Genomic DNA, 10,314 nt, shown 5'->3' with positions numbered 1-10,314 from the left:
AAGTAACCAAGACCAACAAATGTACATTGGCATTACAGAAATATTAATTGACTATACGCAAATCGTTAAATAAGAGCAGGTTTCTGGATAGTAAAGGCATAATGAGTAAGAGAGTGTATTTGAATGGATCACAGTAAAGGCATTAGTTATGTGCTCCAGTCATCATGGTATAAAGCTGTCTGGCTCCGTGCCAGACACAGTCTACCTTCATTATAATACTTGTTATTAGCTAGAGGGGAAGAGGTTCCTTAGCAGTGGAACCAGACACAGTCGACCTTCATTATAATACTTGTTATTAGCTAGAGGAGAAGAGGTTCCTTAGCAGTGGAACCAGACACAGTCGACCTTCATTATAATACTTGTTATTAGCTAGAGGGAAGAGTCCTTAGCAGTGGAACCAGACACAGTCGACCTCATTATAATACTTGTTATTAGCTAGAGGAGAAGAGGTTCCTTAGCAGTGGAACCAGACACAAGTCGACCTTCATTATAATACTTGTTATTAGCTAGAGGGAAGAGGTTCCTTAGCATGTGGAACCAGACACAGTCGACCTTCATTATAATATTTGTATTAGCTAGAGGAGAAGAGGTTCCTTAGCAGTGGAACCAGACACAGTCGACCTTCATTATAATACTTGTTATTAGCTAGAGGAGAAGAGGTTCCTTAGCAGTGGAACCAGACACAGTCTACCTTCATTATAATACTGTTATCAGCTAGAGGGGAAGAGGTTCCTTAGCAGTGAACCAGACACAGTCTACCTTCATTATAATACTTGTTATCAGCTAGAGGGGAAGAGGTTCCTTAGCAGTGGAACCAGACACAGTCGACCGTTCATTATAATAGTTGTTATCAGCTAGAGGGGAAGAGGTTCCTTAGCAGTGGAACCAGACACATTTCATAGAATAACCAAAATCCAACAACCAAAGACAGCAGGTTGGGGGTGTAAAGGCTACAGCTAAACTCTGCTAGTACTGAGTAGTGAGAAGGGTTATCTCTGTAGCTGTGTATCAGTGTGAACACCAACCAGGCATACTTCGCAGTGGCACCAAACTCACAGTTCTGGGTGAGAAAACTGATTCTGTCATCTGTTATCTATGCCGTCATGGGTTTATCTGTTACTGAAAGAGACGTTGTATAGTTTTTTTTAATCCGGTGTGTGAACCAGAGATGGCGAAAAATCTCTTTATGGTTTATAAAACAATGTCCAGGCGTTGGTGTTTGTATGAATCTATATTGTGGTGTTGTTCAGTTTGAATGAAATGCATAATAGTTCAGAACAGGCAAAGTAACAGATCTGTGTCAGATGTAATCCAGTGTCTGTAATGTAGAGTACGGTATGTCTCTGTGGTACACGGATAAGGCAGAGTTTGGTCCAGGTACCAGACTCACTGTTCTAGGTAAGGGATTCAGCTTTTCAACTTGCTTTAAAAAAATATTGCAAATACATCATCATGAAATTATTTTAATTAATGGGTTTGTTTGCTTTGAATTCCTGGTGTAGTTGAGCATTAAAATATTCATGGGGGGAAAAAACATTGAAGCTGTACAAAGAGCTAATGATAAATGAATTAGCCCTATGCTCTGTCGACATAGACATGCTTAGAAATTACAGTATACTTCCTTTGCTACAAGCCAAACTACTGCAAATACACCAATGGGGAGCTAGAATCCTCTTGGTTTCTGTCTGTGAGTATGTGGTGTGCTCTGGTGCTTATCCTGCCTACTTTGGAGAGGGAACTAAGCTAACAGTTCTGGGTAAGAATACTGTAATACTGTTAGAATACTGTTATAATACTGTAAGAATACTGTTATAATAGCGTAAGAATACTGTAGTAATACTGTAAGAATACCACAGTAATACTGTAAGAATACCACAGTAATACTGTAAGAATACAGTTATAATACTGTAAGAATACTGTGGAAATGCTGTAAGAATACTGTTATAATACTGTAAGAATACTGGTATAATACTGTGGTAATACTGTAAGAAGAATACTGTAATACTACTGTAGTAATAATGATACTCTACGATACTGTAAGAATACTGTAAGAATAATAATGTACGAATAATACTGCAAGAATAATAATGTAAGATTAATACTGTACGAATACTGTAATACTACTGTAATAATAATACTGTAGGAATAATACTGTAAGAATAATACTGTAGTAATAGTAATACTGTGAGAATGACGCAATATAATACTGCAAGAATAATACTCTAAGAATTCTGTAATACTACTGTAATAATAATACTGTAGTAATAATACTGTGATGATGATGTGATACTAATATTTTTAATAATGATGTAGTAATAATTTTATAATAATATTGTACTACTAGTGTGATAATAATACTGTTATAATACTTCAATAATAATACTGTGATACTACTGTAATAATAATACTGTGATAATACTTCGATAATAATACTGTGATACTACTGTAATAATACTACTAATACTACTGTACTAATACTACTAATACTACTGCAATAATACTACTGGAATAATAATACTGTGATACCACAGTATAATAATATTATACTACTACTGTAATACTACTATAATAATATAACTTAGAAATTATACTGTGATACCACTGTAATAATACTGTAATAATTAATACGTGGTAATACTGTAATAAATACTGTAATACTACTTGTAGTAATAATACAATAATATTGCAATACTGATGTATATAAATACTCAAATAATAACGCTTGTAATAATAATACATAATAATACTGTGATAACACTGTCATAAAAATACTGTAATACTACTGTATATAATACCATAATAACACTGTGATAATACTGTAAAATGTAAAATTACAAAGATATTACAACTGTAATAATAATACTAATACTACTGTAATAATAACACTGTATATATACTGTAATACTACTTAATAATACTACCTAATACTGCTGTAATAATAATACTGTAATACTACTGTAGTGATAATACTATTCTTAATACTGTTAAATACTACTGTAATAATAATACTGATATAATACTACTGTAATGACAATACTGTAATACTACTTTTATAATGCTGTAATACTACTGTAGTGATAATACTATAATAATACTGTAATAATACTAGCTTAATAATTAATACTGTAATACTACTTGTAATAATAATACTGTAATACTACTGTTAGTGATAATACTATGATTAATACTTTGATAATACTATAATAATTATGTGATACTACTGTAATAATAATACTGTGTTTAATACTGGATAATACTGTAATAATACTACTGTAATACTGTTATAATAACCTCTATGTTCTACTCAGTCTTGACTGATTACATTATTAGGGGTGGTACAGTTCAGTAACAAAGTGGTTCTTTCCAAGCTGCTGTCAGACACCCTCTGTTTCTATATGTTTGACTTGGCACACATTTTGTAATTAATGACATTCTGTGATTAATGTCATTTTGTGATTAACACATTTTGTGATTAACACATTTTGTGATTAATGTCATTTTGTAATTAACTCTCTCATTGATTCATTTTGTAATTAACTGTGTTTTAAATCACTCAGGTTCAGGTATGATGTCGACAACAAACAGAGCCATTGAATTGAGTGTTAAAATATTCCACTGTTTTCTCCCTGCAGATCCAAACATCAACTCACTGAACCCACAGTGAAAGTCCTAGCACCTCCACTAAGGAGTGTGAAGACAGAAACAAGAAGAAGAAGAAGACCCTGGTGTGTGTGGTCACCCACTTCTACCCCGACCACGTCACGGTCTACTGGCAAGTCAACAATGTCAACACAACTGCAGCGCCGGGACCGACAACAAGGCCTTGTGGGATAAAGATAGTTTATACAGTATCACCAGCAGACTGAGAGTCCCAGCCAATGACTGGCACAACCCAAAGAACAGTTTCACCTGCAATGTCATCTTTTACAATGGGACTGGAAATACAACTGCGAAAACACACATTAGTGGAGATCTCCATGGTAATAAAACATGAACACTGTCTGTGTTTATGAGAAGAAAGAGATTTGACTGAAATAGTCCACTAGTTTTGAGGCTCTAATGTATTCCCCTGTGTCTAAGTGGTACTGTGGTGTATAATCTCATCTGAACTCTCCTTCTTTGTTTCTTTCAGGTCAAATTGGGGGAGAGATAACGACAGGTAATGTGCCCATTTTATACTACAGTTATTTTTCTACATTCCAGGCCTAGATCATTGGTTGGATCCCCAGGACCAAGAAACACAGGCCTAGATCATTGGTTGGATCCTCAGGACCAAGAAACACTGGCCTAGATCATTGGTTGGATCCCAGGACCAAGAAACACAGGCCTAGATCATTGGTTGGATCCTCAGGACCAAGAAACACAGGCCTAGATCATTGGTTGGATCCTCAGGACCAAAACACTGGCTAGATCATTGGTGGATCCTCAGGACCAGAAACACAGGCCTAGATCATGGTTGGATCCTCAGGACCAAGAAACACAGGCCTAGATCATTGGTTGGATCCCCAGGACCAAGAAACACAGGCCTAGATCATTGGTTGGATCCTCAGGACCAAGAAACACAGGCCTAGATCATTGGTTGGATCCCCAGGACCAAGAAACACAGGCCTAGATCATTGGTTGGATCCCCAGGACCAAGAAACACAGGCCTAGATCATTGGTTGAATCCCAGGACCAGAAACACAGGCCTAGATCATTGGTTGGATCCCAGGACCAAGAACACAGCCTAGATCATTGGTTGGATCCCCAGGACCAAGAAACACTGGCCTAGATCATGTGTTGGATCCCCAGGACCAAGAAACACAGGCCTAGATCATTGGTTGGATCCTCAGGACCAAGAAACACAGGCCTAGATCATTGGTTGGATCTCCAGGACCAAGAAACAAGGCCTAGATCATTGGTTGGATCCCCAGGACCAAGAAACACAGGCCTAGATCATTGGTTGATCCCAGGACCAAGAAACACAGGCCTAGATCATTGGTTGTGCTGTATTTCTTCAATGGACGATCTGCTAACAAAATCATCTGATACCACCTTAATCAAGGTCATTTGAATGTATTATTGTCCTTGCAGATGACTATGTGAAGAGCACCCAGACTGCCAAGCTGGCCTACAGCATCTTCATCGCTAAGAGTACCTTCTACGGCCTGGTCGTCATGGTTATGATTTGGAAGTTCCAGGTGAGTTGACTAGAACTATGACAAAGGTTCATCACACAGCCATCTCTCTCCTCTTCTATCTATGCCTTGTGCTAGAGGAGTCCCAGATCAGTTTTGTACTGTCTTGCCAACTCCTCTGGTCAGGGTGACAGTGACCCACTGGGCACACCATATCATTTCAACGTGGATAATTGGGAAATATTTGGTTTAGATGTTGATCAATGAGATTACAATTTAATTCACCCAATCAAAGACAGCCAAAAGTTAGTTGAATTTCCAACGTGTTATCCCCATGATTTCAACCATCTAAAGCAACCCAAGTTCAAATGGGGAAAAAAATATGTCTGATTTTTGGGTTTATTTGTCAACCAATGCTGTCATTGCTCTTTCAACCATTTTAAAGCACAACAAAGTTGAATGGGAAACAGTGTCAGATATTTAATCATTTATAGATGGATTAATGTGTTATCACTGTGCTTCGTCTAATAGCATAACCAAATGACCTGGATTGCAGTTGAGAGTTACATTATAGTACATGTACAAGGGATCAATGCCATTCGAGATTCTATTCCGATTTTAAGCTGAGATCTCTCAACAAACCATCCCACGAGAGCACAGAGGTAATAATCAGTGACGTCATAGCTAAGACTTGGTTTTAAACCTTGAAGACAGATGAACTCTCCAGTAGGAGGTGACTGCCCAGACTAATGTTTATGTTTCTGATAGAGGCCATGACCTTGATTATCTGATATTGTTTTGAATCTATCAAAATTCAACATATTTTGTTTATGTTAGTTTACCATAATGACACAATCTTGTGATTTTAAATTTCACCCCCCCCCCCAAAAACAAAAACAGTTTACGTCGATACTTTGTTTTAAAAACCAATGTATATTCCACGTAGATTCCACGTCACAATACGTTGACAAATGACGTTGAGACAACGTTGATTCAACCAGTTTGTGCCAGTGGGATTTCACAGGACAGGCAGGATATGCAGCACAAACTGATCTGGGATCAGCCTAGCTATGGGCTAATGAAGGTTCTACCTGGCAGCATCAGGCTAGCTATGGGCTAATGAAGGTTCTAATCTGGCACCATCAGGCTAGCTATGGGCTAATGAAGGTTCTAACCTGGCACCATCAGGCTAGCTATGGGCTAATGAAGGTTCTAATCTGGCACCATCAGGCTGCTATGGGCTAATGAAGGTTCTAACCTGGCACCATCAGGCTAGCTATGGGCTAATATAAGGTTCTAACCTGGCACATCAGGCTAGCTATGGGCTAATGAAGGTTCTAACCTGGCACCATCAGGCTAGCTATGGGCTAATGAAGGTTCTATCTGGCACCATCAGGCTAGCTATGGGCTAATGAAGGTTCTAATCTGGCACCATCAGGCTAGCTATGGGCTAATGAAGGTTCTAACCTGGCACCATCAGGCTAGCTAGGGCTAATGAGGTTCTAATCTGCACCATCAGGCTAGCTATGGGCTAATAAAGGTTCTAACCTGGCACCATCATATAAATAAAACCTTGATTCTATTTCTGTGGCACCATACTGTTTATCCTGTATCTCTGTGTTTCACATACAGACACCATACTGTCTTTATCCTGTATCTCTGTTTCCCATACAGACACCATACTGTCTTTATCCTGTATCTCTGTGTTTCACATACAGACACCATACTGTCTCTATCCTGTATCTCTGTGTTTCACATACAGACACCATACTGTCTTTATCCTGTATCTCTGTGTTTCCCATGCAGACGCCATACTGTCTTTATCCTGTATCTCTGTGTTTCACATACAGACACCATACTGTCTTTATCCTGCATCTCTGTGTTCCCATACAGACACCATACTGTCTTTATCCTGTATCTCTGTGTTTCCCATACAGACACCATACTGTCTTTATCCTGTATCTCTGTGTTTCACATACAGACACCATACTGTCTTTATCCTGTATCTCTGTTTCCCATACAGACACCATACTGTCTTTATCCTGTATCTCTGTGTTTCCATACAGACACCATGCTGTCTTTTCCTGTATCTCTGTGTTTCACATACAGACACCATACTGTCTTTATCCTGTATCTCTGTGTTTCCCATACAGACACCATACTGTCTTTATCCTGTATCTCTGTTTCCCATACAGACACCAATACTGTCTCTATCCTGTATCTCTGTTTCCCATACAGACACCATACTGTCTTTATCCTGTATTTCTGTGTTCACATGCAGACACCATACTGTCTTTATCCTGTATCTCTGTGTTTCCCATACAGACACAATACTGTTCTTATCCTGTATCTCTGTGTTTCACATACAGACACCATACTGTCTCTATCCTGTATCTCTGTTTCCCATACAGACACCATACTGTCTCTATCCTGTATCTCTGTGTTTCACATGCAGACACCATACTGTCTCTATCCTGTATCTCTGTTTCCCATACAGACACCATACTGTCTTTATCCTGTATTTCTGTGTTTCACATGCAGGGCTCCTCAGAGAAACAGATTTAACGGAATACAAGTGGCCCAAGGAGGATGTCCTGCATGGGTGTTCCATGGGATCAAGGACGGACTGGCAAAAGGGCAATTCTGGCAAATACCAGACGGACTGATTCATATTTAGCCCAGTGGGCCTGTCTAAATTGGCTTTAGTAAAGACGGCTTTAAGGAAAAACATGGGCAGGTGTGTTAGAAAGSCCTGGGCCGGTTTCTGGTCCCAGTTTGCCCCTGCATGTAATTGTATTGTCCATTGTGCTTATTGTGTCCATCYTCTCTTTATTACCCTGTCTATGTGAAGATGTGCTTTTAAGAATCTCCTTTGAACATGAACTTGCAATTTAAATGTATATTTGAATAAATTCAGCCAAAACAATCTTTCCATTAARTTACAAAACCAWTGTATGTTTGTTTTTCCAGTAATTACAGTATAGTATGTATGAATACATTCTGCTTTCTAATTTCTACATGTTAATTTGTGAATAATYAACTGTATATAATTAGAGACAGATCGAAATGTACCTCTCCACAGTTAAATATTTTCACGACCCTCCACCTCATAGAATTAACTCAATCTAATGTTTACGYCCACAAATAACCAGAACTGTAGCGACCCTGTTTTTATAAASGTGGATATCGACGTCGCCGCTTCAGCAAGCTTTTCTGGCACAGTTGATGCCACGCAGGGCTTTGGGCCAGAAGMTTGAGGGTTCACCGACCACCACGGACGAGCTCACTCTCCCTGCCRGTTTCATCACATTACGATCAGAGACTGAGGCAGACCAAGATCAGCTAGGGGGAAATCAGATTTTCAACATTTTGATGCCATATTTATATAAAATATATGCAACAAATTTTCCACCGARAGGTTTAACAACCAATCAYCAAAGCATACCAATTTCTGGCACTTTAAAATCATGGTTTGTGTTTTGAACAAACAGAAAATACATCCCTCCCTACCTTGTAGACTTACCCAGTATTGAAGGCTTGGCTTGACAATCTCTTAGTGTCATTAAACTTTATGGTGTTTTGTAACAATGTCTCTTTACATTCATCAATTGGCCACTGCACAGTCTGCCACAGTTTTGAATTGATTAATTTTAGTTGTATGTAAATAATAATATCAGAATTAAAAGTTATGAACTTATTTTCTAACTGTTGCAGATTTGGTCACTCATCTCCAATGAGTCTGAATTTATTTTCCCATTGTTTGCGTCCTATATTTATTCATTATAATACATATACAATTACATAAAGAGACACAAAACAATGGTCTCTTTTCCAGATGCAGTTATGACGGGAAGTACAATTCTGACACTTGGCCTTAGCCTTATTCTTTAGATGGTTTGGGGCTGCTGGGCATGTGTTCGGACACTTTGACAATTGTGGACATATGATAACAGGTACACTAATAGATTTGGGGCTGCTGGGAACATGGCATATATCAGACTAGACAATGTTTGGGGCTGCTCGGGAACCGATTTGAGTGATAATCAGTGACACTGACGTAGACTGGTTGGGCTGCTGGTGTTAACCAATTGATGATTAACTATGTACACTAGCACTAGATGTTTGGGGTCGTCTGCTGGGTGAAACCTTGATGATATTAGTGACCACCTAGACTTAGGAGTTTGGGCTGCTGCTGGGATACCCGATTTGACATCTAGTGGACACTAGACTAGATGTTGTTGGGGGCTGACTGGGGTAACCATGATGATATGCGTAGTTGACCACTAGACTAGATGGGTTGGGGCTGTGGTGGGAACCATGATGTGTCCTATAGCTTCCTAGGTTTCCATCCCAATATGGACGATCCAGATTTCATGATGAATTATTGACTATCCGTATTGATCATTACCCATTTTAGATATTATACTACCACACCTTCAAAAGTTTGCGGGTCAGCTCCAGAAATTGTCCTTGATTCTTGAACAGACAAACGCCATTTTTGTCCATTACAAATAACATCAATACTTGATCAGTAAATACAGCTGTAGACATTTCGTTTAAAATTGCAACTGACTATTGTAGCTGGAAAATCACCAGATTGTCATTATGGTGAATATTTACTCATCAGGCGTTCAGAGGCCCATGTATCAGCAATCATCACTCCTGTGTTCCAATGGCCACGTTGTCGTAGACCCGCAAAACACCAGTCTCAACAAGTCATATCAGTGAAGAGGCGGATCCGCGGATGCGTTGGCCTTCTAGGCCAGAGTTGCTAAAGAAAAAGCCCATATTTTTCAGATGGGCCAAAAAATAAAAGGATTAAAGATGGGCAATAAGCAACATTAGACAGCTAGACAGAGGAACTCTGCCTAGGGGGCCAGCCATCCCGAGTACGTCGCCTCTTCAATGTGACGTTGATGACTGGGTGTTTTGCTTGGGCCGGTACTAGTTAATGAAGCTGCCAAGTGGGGAAGGGGGGGAGAAACTTTGTGGAGGCTGCTGTCCTTAACTGAACACTCGAATGTCTTGTACTTCTCGCTCAGTTGTGCACCGGGCCTCCACCTTCCTACTTTTCTATTCGTTAGAGCCAGTTTGCGCTGTTCTGTGAAGGGACGTAGTTTACACGCAGCGTGTGTACGAGGATCTTCGTTCTCTAATTTCTCACACGGACATACTCTCTGCTGGGGTTTTGGTGCTC

The 10,314-nt window shown here is 39.2% G+C and overlaps 1 pseudogene; it reads left to right on the top strand.

Annotated features, from left to right (window-relative positions):
- The window catches only part of LOC111972893 (T cell receptor beta chain MC.7.G5-like), a 34,033-nt pseudogene extending 25,295 nt beyond the window's left edge, over window positions 1-8,738 (top strand).
- The last annotated feature ends 1,576 nt before the right edge of the window (window positions 8,739-10,314 follow it).

This window comes from Salvelinus sp. IW2-2015, linkage group LG14 (assembly GCF_002910315.2).
Source record: "Salvelinus sp. IW2-2015 linkage group LG14, ASM291031v2, whole genome shotgun sequence".
NCBI classification, from domain to species: Eukaryota; Metazoa; Chordata; class Actinopteri; order Salmoniformes; family Salmonidae; genus Salvelinus; species Salvelinus sp. IW2-2015.
This window is presented reverse-complemented; position numbering and strand designations above follow the sequence as displayed.